Source organism: Apium graveolens, unplaced genomic scaffold (genome assembly GCF_009905375.1).
Source record: "Apium graveolens cultivar Ventura unplaced genomic scaffold, ASM990537v1 ctg1057, whole genome shotgun sequence".
NCBI lineage: Eukaryota > Viridiplantae > Streptophyta > Magnoliopsida > Apiales > Apiaceae > Apium > Apium graveolens.
The window spans coordinates 32,971-57,734 of record NW_027417080.1 but is presented as its reverse complement, the minus strand read 5'-3'; positions in this window follow the sequence as shown (position 1 = coordinate 57,734).

Sequence of the window (24,764 nt, the reverse complement as noted above, 5' to 3'; positions counted from 1 at the left end):
AAATCTTGATAATTAGTTAAAGAACTTAAGTAAAGCTTTTAGTTCATGTGGGGAATAAGTATAAATTATTAATGTTGAGTTGTTGGGGCTGTTATGATGTAGTATGGATGGAGTTTTGATTTGGTTATGAATTGGGGTTGAATTGTGGTGGATTTGGAATGGTATAAATTTGGGAAATCGCGTAAACATAGCCGTCATAATGTCCGATTTACTTTAGACTGCTTTTTTTCATAACATTAGGACCCGAGAACTCCCTGCTAGGTTTTGACCATTGCCATTTTTAGATAGTTCATGTTACGAGCTTCGTTTTGATATGTAGTTCGTTTGATTCCGATGTACGGTTTAGGAGAAACAGCCGTTTTAAGTAACGACGTTTCGCGAACGAATCATTACCCCTCTCCTTACTTTGAAACCTTGGTTAAGGACCTTAAATGACTAATTGGGGTAAGAAACAATTATGTAAAGTGGATTAGGCAATTGGTAATATACTTGCGAAAGAATCGCCTTAAAACTCGTAATGGTTAATTTATTAAAAATGGGGGAGCCGAGGGTACTCGAGCGACTTAAGTAAATCGTTAAGCGCGAAAGCGAACGCTAGGACTCTAAATGGTTAAAGTCTAGTTTCTTAAGCGACCGGGGTTTAATTCCGACTTATGTTGTTGTTCATAGGTTATCGGACCCACTCTAAGCTTAAGTCTATCCGGGAGCACTCAGGCAAGTTTTCTATCCGTTATATTGTTGTTGTGATGTATACATTTGTACATGCATTATCTTGTGATAGATGCATAATGGTTATTTAGCAAATTCTTGCGATATATTGTAGCATGTGATATGGTATATATGTATGCCTATTTCATATTCTTGAAATATATATCTGTTAGTTCAGTTGATAATACCTATGCTAGAAAATAGCGACAATTTGCATATACCCTTAGTATAGGGACCCAAAGGTGAAAACATTTTCTAAAACCGGGAGTCGAGGATCCCGAGTAGATTATATATATATATATATATTTATATATATGTATGGTTATAGTTTTCAAAACTATTATTCGAATAAGGTTTATTCGATAACTTTATATTATTTATTGAATATTACTTGAATATTCATTCGAGGACTAATGACTCATTTATATTATTTATTGAATATTACTTGAATATTCATTCGAGGACTTATGACTCCTTTATATTATTTATTGAATATTATTTGAATATTTATTCGAGGGCTTATGACTCAGTTCATATTATTTGATGAATATTATTTAAATATTCATTTGAGGATGTATGACTCCGTTATTTTATTTAATGAATATTATTTATAATATTCATTCGAGGTATTATAACTCCGCTTATTATTTAATAATATTCTTTATTTTATTAAAGAATAATGTGTCGATAATCAAACTTACTTTTGATTATTCAAATAAAGATATTACTTTCGTATAAGTATATCTTTGGTTATTTAAGAGTCATTTCAAGTATAAGTTTTACAACATCTACTTCAATTATTTTTATAAAGATTATTCTTTATGGGAATATTATTTAAATAATAATATTCAGATATTTTTATATATTGGGACTGATTTATTTTATTAAATCAGCATCACTCCAAACATTCTTAAAAATGTTTTCGAGTCTTCAAAATAATTTTTAAAAGTTAGAGCGGATCCCAAAACTCATTTTTATATTTAAGATCCTCCTTTCGAAGGGGATTTAAATACTCGCTCAAAACCTGAGGGATCCGGCTCTGTGGTGTATTTTATATTCGCAACAAGGTTGTTATTCTGATAAAAGAGTTTTTGATTACTTACCCAACACTCGGGAAGTAAAATTCTTGGAACAAGTTAATCCATTAACAGGCATCGCCTGGGAAATATTGGTGAGTTTTCCTTTTCAACTAGATACGACTTCTTGGTGGAGCCGTACCAACAAGTTTCTACTTGGGGAAAGGGGGGACGAGCTTTACGTTTCAGAGTCATGGATTTCATCTGAACTAGGAGTGGCGTAAGTGGTCGAGTAGCGTCGGCCCAGCCTTATTATATTGGCCCAAATGGCCCGGAAGTTCCGCTAAGGCGGTCCATTCCTTAGGAGTTCAGTGTTCGGTTGACAAGTAAATCCGACAGGTTCTCCTCCACATGTAGAAAATGGTGGGGTTGTACTACTACGACTGATCATCGTAAGTGGTCTTCCTGGCGCGGCAAACTCCCGTAATGAGTTCATCATCCAATTGGATATTTCTGCAACACTACCCAGAGCACTTCGATAGAAAGGCTACGGTTGGGCGATTGTTGAGTGTTGGCAGGGTCAAGTTTTCAAAATGATGTTTGCATTAAATGAAGTATCTCGTAACTTCATTTTATTTTGATGATATTTTAAAGATTTAATCTATTCAAATCTGGTCTTGTAGTCTCATCTATGTGATGAACTTTTGAAACTAATTATAACTTGAACCGTGGTAGTTCAAGTAATATTTGGAAAAGATATAAGTATATTGGAGTATCTTGTAACTTCATCTTTTAAACTTATATCTAGTAAATGATTATCTTATGCATGTCAAAGATTTTCAGAAAAACGTTGAGACAAGGTTAGATATATGAGATCACCTTGCAACGATAGTTTTATACAGTTATAAACTGGAACTCTGTGTATATTATGCATGGAAGAGGACTTCCAAGATTTTGAAAAGTATATATGTATATATACTGAATATTTTGCGACTTCATCGCATTAAGATATCAAACTTGGTTCATTTCTTTTGACCAAGACTTTCATGAGTACTAAGAGAAGGCTCATATACTGTAAATCATTATACATATTATTTTGGTGGGCTTGTTGCTCACCCTTACTTTCTTCTTTCATCACACAACAACAGATAGAAAAGATGAACATGACCAAGCTCCCGATTCGCGAGCGGATAGGAAACGTTCCGCAGTTTCCTATAGGCGTTGATGTCGCTGTAGCTGAGGTAGGAACTACCAATAGGCTAGGCTTTCAACTTTCGATGTACCAGATTTATGTATATTATGAATTGTAATAATGGCAAAGAAAATGTAAATTTATTCAGAAAACCTTTTAAGGTGTATTGGCAGATAATTGTGGAATAAAATGACTTGTGATTATTTTTGGATGTTCATCTCTGAGACTATAACTTGTGGTGTGTGTGTTTATTGTGGGGTCACAGTACAGAGTAGTTGATTAATTATTAAGATTGGGTGTTATTAAGGGAAATGGAACTCGTGACAACCCGGATCCCCGACCCCGGATTTGGGGGTGTTACATTCAGGGAATTGAATCATTCTGTGAGGATGCCTGGAAGAAAAACAAAAAGGAGTTAAAATTAATTGATGGATTGTCAACGGATGTGGAATCAACGGATGATGAAAGTTATCCGTTGAAGGAAGAAAAGGAGCATCCGTTGAAGGCTCATCAATTAAAACAGGCAAGTTCTTTTAAAAATAAAAATCTCAATAAAAAGAATGATTCAACTCTCAAGAACTTTGTCAAAGAAGGAGCTAGCACATCCAGAGATGTCAGTAAGGTGAATATAGGACACATGACTTTCGATCAGCTAAAAGATAGGCTTAAGTTGGTTGAGGATAAGAAGGAAACTAAAAGAAAATCTAAAAGAAATGGGAAGGTAGGGATTAATAAACATAACAATTACACACCTAATAGGTATGCTCCTAGAAAAAGCTGTGTGCATTGTAAAAGTGTTAATCACCTATCTGATAATTGCAAATCTGTTAAAAATGCTCCCATGCCTTCAAATCCCTCCATGCCTAACATGTCTATGTCACCTCTGCATGCTATGCCTGTTATGTCTCACCAGAATCCTCATGCACATTTTGCAAACATGCCATATATTAACAATCCTTATTTTACTGCATTTAGTATGCTTCAAATGCCATACAATATGCCTATGTGGAATAACATGTTTGCACAACCTATGCCTTATCAAATTCAATCAAATGTGTTAAATGATTCTGTGACTAACCCTACACTTCAACCAACCACATCTGAGACCAAGGTTGACCCAAAGTTACCTAAGTCAAAAGATGCAGGAGGAATGAAGTCTAGGAAAAAGACTAACAAGGCTGGACCCAAGGAAACTTGGGTACCAAAATCAACTTGATTGATTTTGTTGTGTGCAGGGACAAAGAAGGAATCTATGGTACTTGGACAGTGGTTGTTCAAGACACATGACAGGAGATTTCACCCTGCTCACAGAGTTTAAGGAGAGAGCTGGCCCTAGCATAACCTTTGGAGATGACAGCAAAGGATTCACTATGGGATATGGCTTGATTTCAAAAGAAAATGTCATCATTGATGAAGTTACATTGGTTGATGGTCTCAAACACAATTTATTGAGCATCAGTCAACTATGTGACAGAGGGAATACTGTTTCCTTCAATTCTGAAGCCTGTATTGTCACAAGTAAAAAGGACAATAAAGTGGTTCTAACTGGAGTTAGAAAAGGGAATGTGTACTTAGCTGATTTCAACTCTACAGATGCAGATTCCATTACTTGTCTTCTCAGCAAAGCAAGTCCAGTTAAAAGTTGGTTATGGCACAAGAAGCTGTCCCATTTGAATTTCAAGACAATGAATGATCTAGTCAAAAAGGACTTAGTTAGAGGAATGCCTCTAGTGGAATTCACAAGGGATGGACTGTGTGATGCTTGTCAGAAAGGAAAGCAAAAGAAAGTATCATCCAGTAAGAAGCTTGAATCTACAATTGATGAACCACTACAACTTCTACACATGGATCTTTTTGGACCAGTCAATGTATTGTCAATTTCAAGGAAAAGATACTGCCTAGTGATTGTAGATGATTTCTCAAAGTTTTCATGGGTTTATTTTCTTGGATCAAAGGATGAAGCTAGTGAAATCATCATCAATCATATCAAGCAAGTCAACAATCATCCTAATTTCAAAGTAAGGAATATTAGGAGTGACAATGGAACTGAGTTCAAGAATTCAACCATGAAGTTGTTCTGTGAAGAAAGTGGGATCATGCATGAGTTCTCAGCTCCAAGAACTCCACAACAAAATGGTGTGGTAGAAAGGAAGAACAGATCACTAATTGAAACTGCAAGGACAATGCTTGAAGAGTCAAAACTCCCAACTTATTTTTGGGCTGAGGCTGTTAACTGTGCATGTTACATTCAGAATATTTCTCTAATCAATCAGGCAAAATGCATGACTCCCTATCAATTATTCAAGAGAAGAAAACCAACTTTAAACTTTCTACATGTCTTTGGTTGCAAATGCTACATCTTAAGGAATCAATCTGATCACAAAGGGAAGTTTGATGCAAAGACTGATGAAGGAATATTTGTTGGTTATTCTGCTGGAAAATCATATAGGGTCTACAATCTAAGAACCAACATTGTCATGAAATCTGTACATGTTGTGTTTGATGATAAAAAGATTGATGGACTAACAGATGAGGGACATCATGAAGGACTCAAATTTGACAACATTGAGATATACTGTGATGATAGTGAAGATGAGAATGATAAAGAAGGCATCTCAAGAAGAATTCAGAATCTGCCTTTGGATAATGCACAGAATGCTGCATCCGTTGAAAGTCATATTTCAGCTTCCGTTGAAAGAAGCAATGCAGCATCCGTTGAAAGACAAAGTGCATCATCCGTTGAAGTTCATAATGAAGCATCCGTTGATCACAGTCTGTCAACGGATAATCAATTCACTTCATCAGTTGATAGAGCTCCCAATTCCTTTCAAAGGATCAGCAACTCAGGGGGAGTTTCAACAAATCAACATTCTATCTCACATCATGACAATACTGAGGCAACCTCATCTAGGGCTAATCTACCACCTCAAAGGAAATGGACCAAGAATCACCCTTTTGAACTGATCATTGGTGATGCTACATCAAAAGTACAAACTAGAAGGGCTACTCAAGATGAATGTCTGTATAGTAGCTTTCTATCAAAGGAGGAACCTAAGAGAGTGGAAGAAGCTCTATTGGATCCAGATTGGATTTTAGCAATACAAGAGGAGCTAAACCAATTTGAGAGGAACAAAGTATGGAAGTTGGTACCCAAGCCAAAGAACAAGAGTTCTATTGACACAAAATGGGTATTCAGAAACAAGATGGATGAAAATGGCATTGTCATAAGGAATAAAGCCAGATTGGTTGCTAAAGGCTATTCTCAACAAGAGGGAATAGATTTTGATGAAACATTTGCTCCAGTTGCCAGGCTTGAAGCCATCAGAATCTTTCTAGCCTATGCAGCTAATGCCAATTTCAAAGTCTATCAAATGGATGTCAAGAGTGCATTTCTAAATGGGGAATTGGAGGAAGAAGTTTATGTAAGCCAACCTCCAGGTTTTGAAGATCCAAATTTTCCAGACTATGTGTATTATCTGTTGAAGGCACTATATGGACTAAAGCAAGCACCTAGAGCCTGGTATGAGACTTTGTCAAAGTTCCTTCTAGATAATCACTTCACAAGAGGTACTGTTGACAAAACTCTCTTCTTTAGAAATGTTAATGGCTCTAAGATACTTGTACAAATTTATGTAGATGATATTATATTTGGATCTACAGATGATAAGCTTTGTAAAAAGTTTGATAAATTAATGCAAAGTAAATATGAAATGAGCATGATGGGAGAACTAACTTACTTTCTTGGTTTACAAGTTAAACAAGTTAGTGGTGGAATTTTCATTAGTCAAACTAAATATATTTATGATCTTTTAAAGAAGTTTGACTTAATGGATTGTTCACCCGCAAAAACTCCCATGGCCACTGCCACTAAGCTTGAATTAAACAAGGCTGAAAAGTCTGTGGATATTACAAGTTATAGAGGCATGGTTGGCTCACTTTTATATTTAACTGCTAGTAGACCTGATATAATGTTTTCTACATGTCTCTGTGCTAGATTTCAAGCTGACCCTAAAGAATCTCACTTAGTGGCTATTAGAAGAATTTTCAGATATCTCAAGGGGACTCCAAATCTAGGAATTTGGTACCCTAGAGAGTCTGGTTTTGATCTAATTGGCTACTCAGATGCAGATTATGCAGGTTGCAAATTAGACATGAAAAGAACAACATGCACCTGTCAATTTCTAGGGAACAAGCTTGTATCATGGTTAAGCAAGAAGCAGAATTCTGTTTCCACATCAAGAGCTGAAGCTGAGTACATTGCTGCTGGTAGTTGATGTGCACAAATACTATGGATGAGGAATCAACTATTTGACTATGATCTGACTGTTGACAAAATTCCAATATTCTGTGACAACACAAGTGCCATTGCCATTACTGAAAATCCAGTGCAGCACTCAAGAACCAAGCACATTGATATCAAGTACCACTTCATTAGGGAATATGTGATGAAAGGTACAGTGGAACTTCATTTTGTTCCAAGTGAAAAGCAGATTGCAGACATATTTACCAAGCCACTTGATGAATCAACATTCACAAGATTAGTAAGTGAGTTAGGTATGCTTAATTATTCATAATCTATGTCATCTATATAATCTGTCTTGTAGCCTGAAATGAATTTGCTGCAAGAACAAAGCTGGCTTTAATTAAGACTTATCCTATCAACGGATATTCTCTATCCGTTGAAAGCCAAAATTGTTCTATCAACGGATGTTCATTATCCGTTAAAAGACAAATACATTTCTGGTAATTTTATCCTTCAACGGATAAAATGGTGTTGTTCATCAACGGATAACTATTTCCCTTATCCGTTGAAGTGTCACGTCAGTTACTATAAGTGAGTCACAACTGTTGATTCTTTTACTCAACCGTTGATACAGATATACAGTGTTGTATATATTTATATTTAAGGTAGTTTTCAGAATTTCTACAGTTTTATTTATTCTTGAACGGCTGTAACTTACTTAAAAGTATCATTTAATCATTTTATTTACGTTTTAATTCAAGAAAGTATAAAAGCCCAATTGAACTCTTATTCTCACTTTACGCTTTCTTGCAATTCTTATTCTCTTTCTCTCTAAATTCTCAAGTTTTTCTCTGCAACCTCTACTCACAACAATGGCACCAGTAGTCAAAATTATGTCTCAAACAGGATTTGTTTATGAAAAGAATAATTTCATAGCTTTGGTTGAAAATAATGAAGCCCATTCTGATTATCACAAGATGATGGACTTCATCAAAAACTGCAAACTAAGCTATGCAATGCTGGAAGCCCCAACCATCTACTGTGAGGTGATTGAGGAGATTTGGACAACTGCAGAGTTCAACTCCACAGATATGACTATTGCCTTCTCTCTCAAAGGTAAGGACTATTGCATAAATTGTGATGATATACAATCTTGTTTTAAGTTGCCTGAGAATAATGCCACGACACCACACACTGATAAAGATGTCTCTTGTTACGACCGACATTTTATGTAATATTATTTGTGAATTTGGTATAATATTAAGTCAAATGAAAATATATTCAATGATTGTACGTTTGTGTGAGTGAAAATTTCTGCATTATAAATTTGCTTTGGGTAGTATATGATTTTTCAAAGCAAGAGTTTATTTAATTTCTTTATTTTTGATTTATAAGGAATATTCTAAGCTTTGGAAAAATCTTCTTTTAAAAGGCATTTTGTTCACAAATTTTGAAAATGATTTTATAAAGTCTCTAAAAATACAAGTTAATTTATGGTATAAATTTTATAATTTTTGAACTTGTTATTTTATTTTATAAAAATAAATCATTATAAATTTTAGTTGTCATATTTATCAAATTACATGAATAACCTTGCATGCAAACTCTCTTCTATTTAATCAAAGGGCAAAGAAGACATTCTCAACCCCACTAACTCACATTTTGCTAACCAATTTACCCCTTTACCCTTGCATGCAAATCTACCTAACTATATTGGAGGGTTACTCTTGTAAAATCTCAAACCCACTCACATTATAGTCAAATCAATGCATAAAAACAAGTCCAAGAAGTGATCATCACCTCACTTCACCCCACCACTTCACTCTCTTCTCCCTCCCTCCTCCCTCACCTCTCGGTTTTTCCCCTCCCCTCTCGGCAACCACCAAAACCGAGCCCCATCCCCTTCTTTCTTCAACTCTCACTCAAACAATCATCTTATATCCAAGTAATTTTACTCCCTATATGTTATTCTTATATATATTTCAAAAGTTTAGAGTGAAAAACCTATGTTTTGACCTTGCATGGTGATGTTTTTGTTAAACTCAAAGTGAACCTCCTTGATTCTTGTGAATCTAAGGCTTTCACCATGAGATATAGTATCATAGGGTCAAGAATGGCTAGACATAAGAGTGTTACACTTATGAAATGTTGTTCTTACCCTAATCCATTCGGCCATGACTTGATAGGAGCCGAATGGATGGTGTTTTGTTGCCTTGTTACATTTTTGTGTATTTTGTGATGATAACGTGAATTTTATAGTAAAAGCTTGATAAAACCCTTTTGCATGCTAGTTGATCATTTAGTTGTAATCCATGTTAGGCTTGCATGTTGAATTATGATAAAAATTTATTTGGAAATCATGTTGCTTTGGCTTGAAAGATCCGAAAGCATGCATGCATGTAAATCACTTTTGATTTTTTTTGGAAGTTTTGATCATTTAGATTCATGTTGTTAGTGAGCCTTAATTTCAGTAGGAATAATGTATTAATATTGATTTATACTTCTTATTGCATGGTAATAATTCGTGGTTATCTATTATAAAAAAAATATATATATCTTGTTGCTTCAAGAGCCTAAAGGTTTGTGATTTGTAAAGAGTAGTCTCTTTTGTTTTGCCATAGTTGCACCTTAGGTAAGGATGATCTCACCAAGGTTATTTTGAGAAAAAGGGAGTTAGTTCAGTAGAATACCATGTATAAGTCTTTGTTTAAGTTTTGAGTTGTTGTTAGATAGGTTTGTCAAGTCAAAGCCTTGGAAAAATGAGAGTTATAGTTTCTGCAGAAAAATCAGTTTAGTACCCTGAGGTTTAGAGTGAGTTTTGACCATGTCATTGATGTGCACTTTGAGGCCCAAGCTACCAGAAGTTAGTATGGGGAGTATATAATAGGTTTTAGGAGTTGGTTGGAGGTTTGCATGTCATTTGGTTAGGTGCACAAGTAGAATAACAAAATCTGTCCAGCAGGGGACAGTTTTGTTGCAACTTAGAAATAGGGAGATTTGGCCATGTCATGGGTAGGCCCTCATTAGGCCCAATTGGGTCTTAGTTAGAGGGTATGTCAGAGAAGTTTTTCCAACCATAGTTCATAGGATATGAGCTGAACCATGTGTCACAAGATAATTCAAGTCAGGGCATTTTCTGCCCAGAAAAACAGGGGAACCTTGGACTTTTAGCTTAGGCCCAAGAAGGCCCAAGCCAGGCCTTTGAGCCACATCAAGCTTGTGAGATGCCCTTAGGTCAGGAGAGTCTTGTGTAAAAATTTTGAAGAAAAACTTGTAGTTTAAGAGTGTCTAATGCACTCAAGAAACCTTAGTTACCATTCTGAAATTTGCACCAGTGAGCACTTTCACTTATCACATAGCTTTAGAACACTTAGAAGTGAGTATTAGGTCAACCACCATAGTTGTAAGATAGTATAAGGTCATTAGAGCAAAAGGCACAAGTGAGGGTCAATAGGTTTTGGATAATTTAGGAAAGGCACATTGAGTTAGGAAGCCCAAATTTGAAGACTTTGTTTAGTTAGCGACCAAGTGACTTAAGTGGTGAGTCGAGATCATCCAAGCCTAGTGTGGCATTATGGTGTATATGATGTTATTTGGTATTAATATACGATATGTGATTATGTGGCTACGTGTGTACATTTGAAAATATAATGGTGGATATGAATTAAGTGCGTATAGGCCTAAGTGCCATCCATGTTTAATTTCGGGTTGTAAATAGGTTAAGATGGTAAGAATATATTATAATGAGGATTATTATTATTTATGTAGGATCTCGAGACGAGGGAAAACTTGCCATAAAAGTCGAGTGAAGCTCCAGTTGTTGCTCCTACTAGTCAGACCAGACCAGTCTATCTCAAGGCAAGTGATTCAACTTGACCTTCGTATTTACTGTAAACAGTTCATATATATATCGATGCAATTATCCTGAGTCATTTTGATATATTTAAATCAAGCGTATCTTTTGTTTATCTTTGAGTTACATAGAGATGCCATGAACCCTCGAGTACGTATTGCAAGTAGTTCAAAAGTCTTTCATGATAGTTTAATGCCATGAGAAAATAGAGATTTGTTATAATACTTTATTGATCCTTTTGATTATCATGCTATTGATCCCTGAGAAATCTTGATATTGCACCCTGATGCTTTGATTCAACTCTTGAAATAACCTCGATAGAAACTTTATCTTGATACCTAAAAGCCAATCATTTCTTAAATTCATTCATGATTGTTTGATAACCCTATCCTTACCCTAAAGCTTGATACCCTGTTATATCTTGAGCTGATGATCACTTTCTTTATATTTTAACACCTCTATCCTATTGGAACCAGTGATGCTTATCTTCTTGATGTTCTAATACCTATACCTTGTCTACAACCATTGCTTTAAGCCTAGTTTGGCATTACTCTTTCATATTATCCAATAGCCTTGCTCAATTTCCTTGTCAAAGTTCTTGTTTATGGAAACCTCTCAATTACCCTAATATAGTAAAGTCTAGTGGATCATGGCCCTGAGATTTAGTGTCATATTTCCAGTGTTTCAAGTTGATCTATAATCCCTTGATAAAAATGATTACAGTCGAAAGAGATTTTGTCATAAATCGGCATCAGTTTTTAAAATGATTAAAATGTGGATTTTTCAGTCCCAAAGGGGGATAAATGTTTTCTTTGAATGGTGGATCTGGACTGAGACGCGAGTCCTTTCCACACTTATATTAGGCTTAAAAGTTGCCTAGGGATTCCCAATAATGTTTTAGAACCCAGCGAGGTTCGGGATTACTTCGCGGCTGATCACCAGCTGTAATCCGTAGCGTCATAAAATGATTTTGATTAAGAATGATTTTAAAATTGTTTTGATGCAAGCAAAATGATGCCAACTCACATAAGTTTTATCTCTCGTTATCATTGATTATGTCTTTCCATTGTCATTCCTAAAGGTATATCCCGATTTATGTTTTGCGTTGTACTGTTAGCACTTGTTGAGCTTTTGGCTCACTTCTTGCTTTACCCTGATATTACAGCTAGCAGCTATGGTTAGATTCAAGCAGACTGCCCGTAAGACCTGTGATGCTGATGCTTATGTTCGAGCTCAGGTAGAATAAGTAATAATAGCTGTGAGGATTCGGTATTTGTAATCAGATGTAATAGCTGGTAGTGATGGGCTGTTCCAAACCCTAAACTGTAAGATCTTGGATTGGTTGTGTATCCTTCATTAAAATGATGTAATAGCTATATTTATTTTTCTGTTTAAGTTGGGGGTGTGACATCTCTGCTATGCTAGATTCCATAGGCTATGCTTTTGATTCTGCTAGTTTAGGTAGTATTAGAAGGAAAGGCCTTAGGAAAGAATGGAGTTTTCTTGGAGATGCCTTTATTAAGGTTTTCTCTGGGAAGATTAGCAATTTTGATGCTATCACTTCATCTCTTGTTAATATGCTCTATATGCTAGTTTCTGATAGGTACTTTAATTTTAGCAACTGTGTTATGCTAGAATTAGGTTCCAGATTAGGTAACAAAGCTAATAGACCACATAACATCTACTATGCTAGATTCTTTATGTTATTGGCTAACCATGTTGCTAAAGGTTTGGTTATATCCAATGAGAATAATAAACTCAAATGCTGGGCACAAGAGAAAAGGGTCCTTGCAGACCTTTTGAGAATGAACCTCAACAGCCAGGTGCCATTGGTATACTTGCCAATCATGAATGCACCACAGGTAAGTGAGGTAAATACTTCTATAACTCCTACTATTTCCAACCCCAATGTTTCTTTGCCTTCTAGTGTGGTTATGGAACCTGTGTCTTTGTCCAAACAGGCTCCTACCAAAGCCACCAAATCTAAAGTTTCCAAAGTCAAGTCAAAGAAACCTACCTCTGTTGTTTCTCAAAAGACAACAGTTGTAACAACTACCATAAACCCTGAAGGGAGTGAACAGGGTGTGAGTGGTGAGGGGAGGGGTGAACAACAAAAAGCCCCCCAGGATAAGGTGGGAGAGGTGAGTGGTACTCAAACCAGCCACACAGTCTCTCAAAAGACTGTGGTGGTTCAAAAGGAGTCCAACACATCCCTAGTTGCATCCTCCCAAAAGGTTGTAACTATTGAAAATAGTCCCCAACCAGGGACACAGAACAAAAGAGGGAGGGACACTGAAGCCACACATTCACCATTTAAAGCCTTTTCAAGGAAGAAGAAGGCCAATACCCTAGTTTCCACACAAGGGACACACACAGCACATATACATCCACCTGTATCTGTGCCTTCTCAAATTCAGCTTGATGTGATTCCAGCAAATATGGAATCACAACCCCATTCTCTCAATATAGAAACACACCATTCATCAAACTCTCCAACACCCTCTCTGGATGTGGATATGATATTCACATCAATTCCTGATTCTCCCTCATTAAAACTCAGGGAGGAGCCCCACTCAAAACCTGGTGATCATCATCTTTTAGATGATCTGTTGGATCATCAGCCAATTCTTTCAGATGTAGTTGCAGAATCTGTGTCACCACCCTTAAAATCAATCCACATAGATTCAACAATTATGTCACTTTCTATATCTACATCTTTTCCTTCTTTAACGGATATCTCTCATCCGTTGACAAGTGGTTGTTTTTCAACGGATAAGCTTAACATCAGTTATCCGTTGATACCATCAGTTTCCACTTCAACGGATATTCCCTATCCGTTGATGGTCTCTACACACTTAACAGAAACAATTCCAACTGTAGAGGACATGGCAACTGTACAATCACTTTTAGGTTTGAGGGAAGGGAGTGATCTTTTGAGTGAGAGGCTGGGTTGCTCCCAGGCAAAAGGAGAGGTTGAGAGTCACCATATGCATGCTATTTCTTCCAGCATGGCAAAAGTGAGTGAGAGGAGTGCCACCTTAGAAGGTGAGGGTGAGGGTGTGAGGGTGTGTGTGAGCCAGGGGGAGCCCCTGATGCAAGAACAGAGAGAAATTGAGAGAAAGGCAGGTACAGAAGCTATAAGGGTGGATCCAGCCATTGCTAGTGAGTTAATGAAAGTGGATGATGCAGAAAAGGGAAGATAATTTCAGCAACATTACAAAGCTGTCATTGATAACATTTCCTTGGATGCTGACACTTTTACTCACCCTGTTTCAGCCTATCAATTATTGGATGCACAGGGCAATGTGGAGGCAGAACATACACTACACATTGTACACATTTCAGAATCTCTTCTCAGAGACAAAGCTGCTGTCAACAGGCTGCCTTCTCAAGCTGGTGAGCCATCTGAAGAATTTGGAGTAAATTCTAATGATGATGACTCTAATTCTTTGAATGAGAGCATGAACTTAGGGGGAGTAGCATGCCCAAGTTCTGTTCCTGATCTTCCTGAATGGGCATGGGCAAAACCATCAACACCAGGAGAGTTTGGTGTCACTTTGGTCAGACAAGTCATGACAATTCAGAAGGCCCTTCAGGAGACTCAAGATGCTGGTGCCAAGGCAATTCTTCAAGCTCATCTGGAATCTCTGCATCTCTTGGAGTTGCAGCATTACCAGCAAAATCTCAGTGTGGATGAGCTCAAGCAGGACATTGCTGATCTGAAATCCTACAATGCTGAGAAATTGGATTCAGTTATACCCTATGGTACTATGCAAGATTTGTTGGGGAGACTGAGGAAATCATCTGATGCTGACAAGAGGCTGGACAGATTGGAAGATAGGGTCCACATCATTGAAGACTCTATGGTCACCATTCTTCAGAATCAACAAACTCAAACAAATCTACTCATGCAGCTGGCAAAAGCACAAGGCTTGACCCCTACCCTTGATGATAACAAAAAGGAGGAGAATAAAGGGGAAGGGGAAGGAGAGCCATCTACAACAGTTCAGATTTCTCAAGTGCTAGTTCCTGTCATCACAACTTCTCCAACTATTCAAGTCAAAGGAAAACTAGATGGAATTAATCTAATCCAGATAGCAGCAGCTGAATTGCAAGTCAAAGAGCAAAGGAAGAAGATTGATGAAAAGATGCAACTAATATTTGGTTCTACAACTTCTCAATCACAATCTGTGAAGCATAGCACAAAAGTGGAATCAATTATTATGGAACTCAAGCCAGTAGGGAGGCATAAGGATGGAGAAACTTCTTCCAAAGATCTGCAACCTATGGTTCTCAAGCCCAACAACAGATCCAATAAGGACTCTACAAAGAATCCTCTAAAAGAGGTGGATTTTCCTCTTCTAAAAGCTGATGAGGACAAGCTTTTAGGTAGAAGTATTGCATATCTCAAAGAGACCATGGATGAGGCTGTAAGGAGAAACATGGCTATTATCTTCAGAGAGGGAAAGAGCATATGTGTGATGCAAGGACATCCCAAATTCTCAATAGCCAAGAGGGAAGAAACCAAAAGGTTGAAGGAAGAAGCCAAACAGCTAAAGGCTGACAAAAGAGCACAAGCAAAGCTTGAAAAACAGCTAAAGTCAAGTCAGGCTGAAGAACAGAAAGAAATTGAAGACAAAGGTGAAGATGAAGCTATGGGGGACAAGGTTGGTACTGAGATGGAGGAAAGAAGTAAGGAAGAACGGCAGAAAGGGAAAAGAAAGAAGGTCAATGCAAAGAGAAAGAAGGTAGATAAGACTGAAGAAACCCAATCAATATCCAAACCACTACCCTCTATTCCTGAACCCATTGTACCTGACCCCTTCATGAACATTCATGGTGAAACAATCATTCCCAAGGAGGAACCAATTGATTGGGACACCATCAAATTGCCCACCTTCCTAACCTCTTCTCCACCATCAAAGAAGCAGAAAAGAAGAATCAAATCAACACCCTCTAAAGCCTCAATCAAATTCACACAGAAGCCTAAGCCTAAACCTCAAACCTCTAAAGATGATTATGTTCACATCTGTGACATAAAAGAACTTTCAGACATTGAACTCTATCTGGATGAGCTGGAGGAAGTAAGGGGAATAGCTGCCTACAGACAGCTACCAGAAAGACTAGTGTTCAAATACAAGGGAGCTGGGGAAAGAACATGGCCTCTTCACAGAATTCTGAATGAAGGCTACTCTACCTTGATCAGAGTCTACTCAGTCATATAAAGGGATTCTGGCTTTACCAGGACTGCCAAGACTGAGATTCTCAACAAGATTTCCAACATAAGGAAAACTCGGAGGGAGCCCAATGCTTTGCCTAGAACTTTACTCATTCAAGAAAGAGGAATTACAATTCACAAATCACCTCATTGGTTGATGGAGTTCAGAGACAACAAAGGTGTCAGAAGATTTTTTAGAATTGAAGATCAGCTAAAGATTGCCAGTAATGAAACTCTTAAGGATGTGCAATCTAAGTTAGATATCAATGAAGAAGATGAAGCTGAATTCTACAGACAACTTCAACTTCAAATAGAGGAGAATGACAGGAGGCTAGGAAAGAAAACCAGGGATCAAAGAAAAAGAAAGTAATTTGCTCAGGCTAAAGGAGCACCCTTGGAAACAATGTAATTCTCCAATTCCATCTCAGCATATACATTTTTGTAGCACTTTTAAATTTCTGCTTTATTACAGTTTATATATTTGTTAAGTGTTTTGTTATCATCAAGCTAAACCCAAATTTATGCCTACAGTTCTAGTAGACATAAATAGGGGGAGATTGTTAGGAATATGTGTATTAGTTTGATGATAAGTTAAGCAAAATACTTAAGTAGAAATCTAGTGTTTGTAGCCTCAACGGATAAGACCATCTTGGCTATCCGTTGAAGGAGTAGCTTTACTTAGCAATAAGTTTAGTATTGTAGCACATTTCACTCTCTGGTTTTAAGCTGTAATTCTTAGATGTTGTTAGGAAATAATCAGTCATGTTGACTACTAATGGATGTACAAGTAGGAGGGCTAATTGTAAATATTTCATGCCTTGTAATTTTGTATAAGTGAAGAAGTGTCAACGGATATTGAAGACCTTCAACGGATAAGAAACAAAGCTTCAACGGATGTATCTAATGCTTCAACGGATTATATCCATCAACGGATAAGTGCTTCAACGGATAAAGACTTCAACTGATAATGCATCAACGGATAAAACTTCAACGGATAAAGCCTCAACGGATAAGGCATCAACGGATGCTTAGTTCATTAGCAGTTGATAGTGACAATTTACAAGCTGACAGAGGCACATGGGTTGACAGAGACACACTGGAATGTGGAAGCCTCTAGGAGGAATCAAGAAAATGCAGCATTTCCAATCTGATGCAAACAAGGAAGTATTCAAAGATTTACAGATTATCCTAGATTGCATTGGATAGAGAAATGAAGAAGAAACATGTGAAGAATCTTTTCAATTATATTTTACAGTTTGTCTTCACTTGTAAACTTGGTGATATATAAACCAAGTAGCAGCTAGTAATTAGATATGAATTTTCCTGAGCTGTTTAGAAATATCAAAAGAGAAAATCATCTAGTTTGTACTAGGAAGCAGTTGTGATTTAATTCTTTGAATCACAGATTTTCTGAAATAACACATCTCTGGTGGAACAACAAATCCACCAGAAAAGTTTTTAAGTTCTTTATGCTCATTACATTTGTGTTTGAATATATATCTGTCTGCATCAGCTTCAAGCAATTAACACAAATTTGATCACTCAAACACATAGCCTTAGAAACTGCTCAAAACTTGAAAAAGTTTTGAGATTTACATTCAACCCCCTTCTGTAAATCTCATTGTTAGTCCACTGGGAATAACATAGACTAATGTGCTAGATGATGTAACATGCCTACCTTGATGTTTATTCTGAAAGGAATATGTCCTAAGTCCAATCATGTATGAGGATTTAGGAATAACTTTTTTGTAATCTGTTTGATTTCATTGATATTAATAAAAGACTTGTTTTATTTTTATTACGGGCTTTATCTATTTAAGTGTTTAAATAAGATATACCATAGTTTAGAGTAAAGCTTTTTATGGATTATGATGAGATCATAATAGTGAGACCTAAAAAGATGATAACTCTAAACTTAAATAGTTCCTGGTCATAGGATTACTAACTGGTAATTAATAATCCGCAAAGATCGGTACATACTATGCTTGCTTCATTATGAAGGATGTCTGTTCTCATAGACATTTGTGTGGTGACACTATAGCTAGTATGTATGTGCTTATTATAGAATAAGTTCACTGAACATGACTCGCACAACTGAACAACTGATGGAGTTCACTCACGTGTCAGCAGTTGTTCACCTAGTGATAGTTGTACAAGTATCCTTAGACTTGAGGTCATCATAGTCATCTTGTGTACACTGAACTATGCTTTGGTTTAGTTTTTAGTCTCCAGGGACAATTATTAGGGCTCTTCTAGGTATAGGAATTTGTACACGAAGATAGTGTATGATCAATAAAGGATCTACCCCTTCCAGTGAAGGAAGCGAATGTTCAAGGTTGATCCACTTATGCTAGTTCAGGAATCTCTGGCCAGAGTAAATGAAATTAGAAAGGAGTTTCTAATTTGCATAGAACTACGCATAGTAAATGGTAAGCAAGTGATTGAATTAGATAGGCTTGACACGAGATCCATGCCTTGTATTTAATCGGGACATTGTAGGGTAGAAGGAGTTTATTGTACGGTAACTATTAACTGACAGGTTCTTGGTATTCTAAGTAGTGAATTCATATTATCCGGATAGTCGCGATATGTTGAGAAGCATCACTCACGATGTAGAATAAATGTGATTAATTAATTAATCATATTTAATAAATTAGAGAATTTATATAAATAATGATAAAATAGTTTTATTATTATTTATTTCTACTACCGGCTTAATATTGAACCTACAGGGTCATACCATAAAAAGAGAATGATTTAATGGTGGAGGAATTAATTAATAATGGCTAATAATTATTTATTTATGAAATAAATAATTAAATGGCAAATTTAATAATTGATTAAATGAGATTTAATTGATTATAAATTAATTAAGAAAAGTTCTTAATATTATTAATTAAGGATTTAATTTTTGGAAATTAAATCAAGAGAGAGAATTATTTCTAAAGTGTTTAGAAAAAGGATTAATAATTAAAAGGTGTTTTAATTATTAATGAGAATAATAAATGGGATAATAATAATAATATTTATGGGAAAATTTCAGCTGAAAATTTTGCCTATAAATACACTATTATAGACCCTAATTTTATTCTAACCCACAACAAACCAGAAAACCCAAAAAGTTTGGAAAACCCAATTCTCTCCACCTCCTTCCTCCTCCTTAACATCGTTTTCTTGGTGGATACCGGTGGAGTGCTTCACACTTGAGGAGCAACTGCTAAGGATCTCTGATCGTTGTCTCCGAATTATTTTTTAAAGGTTAGATTCGATCCCTCGAATTTTTATTCATGAGCATTATCAAGAGGCGTCACTTAAAAACCCTTTCTTACAGATAGAAATCTATTGTTGACAGAATCATCTGATTATTGATTATTGATTTGAAATATTTAATTTAAAAGGAAGAATCTCTTTATAATATGATTACGATTGTAACGTAATATAATCCCTCTAAAATTAAATAATATCAAGTAGTAATTGGCCAATGACACAACGGGCTTGTGTCGGTCATAGCCTTCCAACATGGTAGAAAGTAGTTCTTATTTTTGAATCATTGTCGTTTCGTGCCACAGCCGAGGGCTTTGATTTTGAAATAAGAAATACTTGTCTATTACATAGAGATGTGTACATTGAATAAGAATCTAAAGGTCGTTACGTGCCACAGCCGTGGGCCTTTGGGGACTGATTCAATTGTACGGAATGTTGGGTTAGACTTGACTTAGAATATTGAGTTTGTCATGTCACAGCCGTGACTCAATTATTCAAGAGGCTAAAGTTTGATTAGGGAATAACATTAGATGTAATTGACAAGAGTTGTCTGCCTATTGAACATTACATGGCGTTTCATGCCACAGCCGGGGTTGTGTAATGAAATGTAGGATCCCTATTCCCACTAGCATTATGAATGCTTAATTTTTCATGTAGGGGGTTGAATAAATTAGGAAAACTAGTGGGAGCCACTTATGAATAAAGACCCGATTCATATAGTGTTTTGAAATGAAATCGAATATTTGCTAAGTGTTGTTATGTGTTTATCATTTACAGATTTACTTTGTACGTTATGTCTTCTGCACTATCACTCAGGAGCATACTAGATGCTCACAAATTGACTGGTCCAAATTATGCTGACTGGCTTCGAAACTTGAGAATTGTTCTCAGGATTGAGAAGCTGGAATACGTGATTGACTCACCTAAGCCTACTGAACCTGCTAGTGATGCACATAATGTTGAACATATTGTGTATCGTAAGTGGATAGATGATGCAAATGTTGCTCAATGCATCATGCTAGCTTCTATGAACATTGAGCTACAGAAGCAACATGAGCATATGGATGCTCACACTATCCTCATGCATCTACAAGAGTTGTATGATGTGGCGGGGAGGACAGCTCGATATGAGATATCGAAGGAGTTGTTCGGTTGAAGGATGTCTGAGGGATCATCTGTGAATGACCATGTACTTAAGATGATCAATTTGATTGAACGTCTTGGACAACTTGGTTTTGCCATGGATGGGGAGCTGAGCCAAGACTTGGTCTTGCAATCGCTTCCGAGTTCGTTCTCGCAGTTTGTTGTGAACTTTCACATGAATAAGTTAGATGTCAGCCTGCCTGAACTCCACAACATGTTGAAGACTGTGGAATCGAATTTTCCCCCTAAGAAGAGTTCTATTCTTCTAATTGGTGAAGGTTCCAATCCTAAGAAAAGGAAGAGGAACTCTTCCAAGAAGAAGAAAGTAGGTGAGAAAATGCCGGTTCCACCAAAAGTTGAAGACCCAAGAGCAAAGTTGTTTGCTTTCACTGTAACAAGGTGGGGCACTAGAAGAGAAACTGCAAGGTTTACCTTGCAGAATTGAAGAAGAAGGGTAGTGAGACTACCGCTTCGGATTCAGGTATGTTCATGATAGAAGTGAATATGTCATTTCTACTTGGGTATTAGATACCGCCTGTGGTTCTCATATCTGCAATTTGTTGCAGGGACCAAGGAGAAGTAGGACTCTTGAGAAAGAGGAGGTGATTCTACTGATGGAAATGGAGCAAGAGTTGCTGCTATAGATGTAGAATCGTTTCATTTACATTGGCCTATGGGCAAGACTATTGTTTGAAATAATTGTTATTTTGTTCCCTCGATTGTGAGGAATATTATTCCCATGTTAGACTTGGGTGGATTTTTCATTTATTATTGAGAATAATGAATGTTCTATTCTTAGAGATAATATTCTTTATGGACGTGGTACTTTAAATAATGGTCTGTATAAATGTGACATAATTTACTTCAGATTGAACAAACTAATAAAAGAAAAGGGATGATGAAAATCTCACTTTATAGTGGCACTGCAGTCTCCATTTAGTAGACATGGAGAGAGGGCTGCAAATTTGCTAGGAATGGTATACACAGATGTATGTGGACCAATGTCTAAGCAAGCCATGGGTGGATTTTCATACTTCATTACTTTCATAGATGATAGATCTGGATTCGGATATGTGTTTGATGAAACACAAGTCTGAGGCCTTTGAAAAGTTCAAAGAATATAAGTATGAAGTGGAAAAACAACCAAACATAGTATTATAACTCTTCGATTAGATCGAGGCGGTGAATACTTGAACGGAGAGTTTCTGGATTATCTCAAAGTAAATGGTATAGTCTCCCAGTGGACTCCTCCAGATTAGTATCTGAAAGGAGAAATCGAACTTTGTTAGACATAGTTCGGTCCATGATGAGCTATGCAAATCTTCCAGTATTCCTATGGGGTTATGCATTGGAAACCTCAGCATATTTACTGAATAAGGTGCTTTCCAAAATCTGTTCCTCAAACTTCGTATGAGATATGGAAAGAAAGGAAACCGAGTCTTAAACACGTTAAGATTTGGGGATGTCCAGCTTATGTCAAGAAAGTTGACCCAGATAAGCTGGAATATCGATCCGGAAAATGTAGTTTTGTGGGATATCCTAAAGAGACTTTAGGGTATTACTTTTACACCAATCATCGGGTGTTTGTCTCCAGACATGCTACCTTCTTGGAAAAGGAGTTTATCCTTGAAGGAAACAATGGGAGCAAAATTGAACTTGATGAAGTTCAAGAAGCACAAACTACTACGGATCAAGTGGAAACACCTGTTCTGACTGAACAACCTTTTGTGGAACAGCCCATTCATAGATCAGGGAGAGTGTCTTGCCAACCTGAGAGGTAATATGGCCTTGTCATTGAGAATGACAATGAGTTGTCGATCATTAATGATGACGACCCTGTGACCTATAATGAGGCTATGAGTAGTGTTGACTCAGAGAAATGGCATAGTGCCATGAAATCCAGAATGGAATCTATATATACGGTATACAAAAGATAGATTATAGCAGATGGCCAGGTGGAGACCTTTAAGGCCAGGCTTTTAGGAAAAGGATTCAAACAAAGGCAATGGATTGACTTTGATGAAACCTTTTACCTGTAGCCCTGTTAAAATCAGTTCGGATTTTGCTTGCGAATGCTGCTTACTACGACTATGTGATCTGGAAAATAGCCAGATGGTTTTCTTTCCAAGGGAAATGAAAACCTAGTGTGTAAGCTGCTGCGAACCATATATGATTTAAAGCAAGCTTCTCGAAAGATGGAACATTCATTTTGATGAGACAATCAAAGAGTTTGATTTTATCAAAAAAAACGTAGATGAACCATGCGTCTACAAAAGGGTTAGTGGGAGCGCGGTAACATTTCTTGTATTGTATTGAATTAGAGTTGACACACATAACAACATAGCAGAATCACTCACAAAGCTACTTTATGAAAGTCACTTTGATCGTCATAAAGACAAGATGGGTATTAGATACCAGAGTGATTGGCTTTAGTACAAGTGGGAGATTGAAAGGAATATGTCCTAAGTCCAATCATGTGTGAGGATTTAGGAATAACTTTTATGTAATCTATTTTGATTTCATTGATATTAATAAAAGACTTGTTTTGTTTTTTATTACGGGCTTTATCTATTTAAGTGTTTAAATAAGATATACCATACTTTAGAGTAAAGCTTTTTATGGATTATGATGAGATCATAATAGTGAGACCTAAAAAGATGATAACTCTAAACTTAAATAGTTCCTGGTCATAGGATTACTAATTGGTAATTAATAATCCGCAAAGATCGGTACATACTATGCTTGTTTCATTATGAAGGATGTCTGTTCTCATAGACATTTATGTGGTGACACTATAGCTAGTATGTAGGTGCTTATTATAGAATAAGTTCGCTGAACATGACTCGCACAGCTGAACAACTGATGGAGTTCACTCACGTGTCAGCAGTTGTTCACCTAGTGATAGTTGTACAAGTATCCTTAGACTTGAGGTCATCATAGTCATCTTGTGTACACTGAACTATGCTTTGGTTTAGTTCTTAGTCTCCAGGGACAATTATTAGGGCTCTTCTGGGTATAGGAATTTGTACACGAAGATAGTGTATGATCAATAAAGGATCTACCCCTTCCAGTGAAGGAAGCGAATGTTCAAGACTGATCCATTTATGCTAGTTCAGGAATCTCTGGCCAGAGTAAATGAAATTAGAAAGGAGTTTCTAATTTGCATAGAACTACGCATAGTAAATGGTAAGCAAGTGATTGAATTAGATAGGCTTGACACGAGATCCATGCCTTGTATTTAATCAGGACATTGTAGGGTAGAAGGAGTTTATTGTACGGTAACTATTCACTGACAGGTTCTTGGTATTCTAAGTAGTGAATTCATATTATCCGGATAGTAGCGATATGTTGAGAAGCATCACTCACGATGTAGAATAAATGTGATTAATTAATTAATCATATTTAATAAATTAGAGAATTTATATAAATAATGATAAAATAGTTTTATTATTATTTATATCTACTACCGGCTTAATATTGAACCTACAGGGTCACACCATAAAAAGAGAATGATTTAATGGTGGAGGAATTAATTAATAATGGCTAATAATTATTTATTTATGAAATAAATAATTAAATGGCAAATTTAATAATTGATTAAATGAGATTTAATTGATTATAAATTAATTAAGAAAAGTTCTTAATATTATTAATTAAGGATTTAATTTTTGGAAATTAAATCAAGAGAGAGAATTATTTCTAAAGTGTTTAGAAAAAGGATTAATAATTAAAAGGTGTTTTAATTATTAATGAGAATAATAAATGGGATAATAATAATATTATTTATGGGAAAATTTCAGCTGAAAATTTTGCCTATAAATACACTATTATAGACCCTAATTTTATTCTAACCCACAACAAACCAGAAAACCCAAAAAGTTTGGAAAACCCAATTCTCTCCACCTCCTTCCTCCTCCTTAACATCGTTTTCTTGGTGGATACCGGTGGAGTGCTTCACACTTGAGGAGCAACTGCTAAGGATCTCTGATCGTTGTCTCCGAATTATTTTTTAAAGGTTAGATTCGATCCCTCGAATTTTTATTCATGATCTGTATGCTTTTATTTGGATTTTATATGTGTAAAAGTGTTTTGCCATGTCCCGCTGCATTTAAAATCCAACATATTCA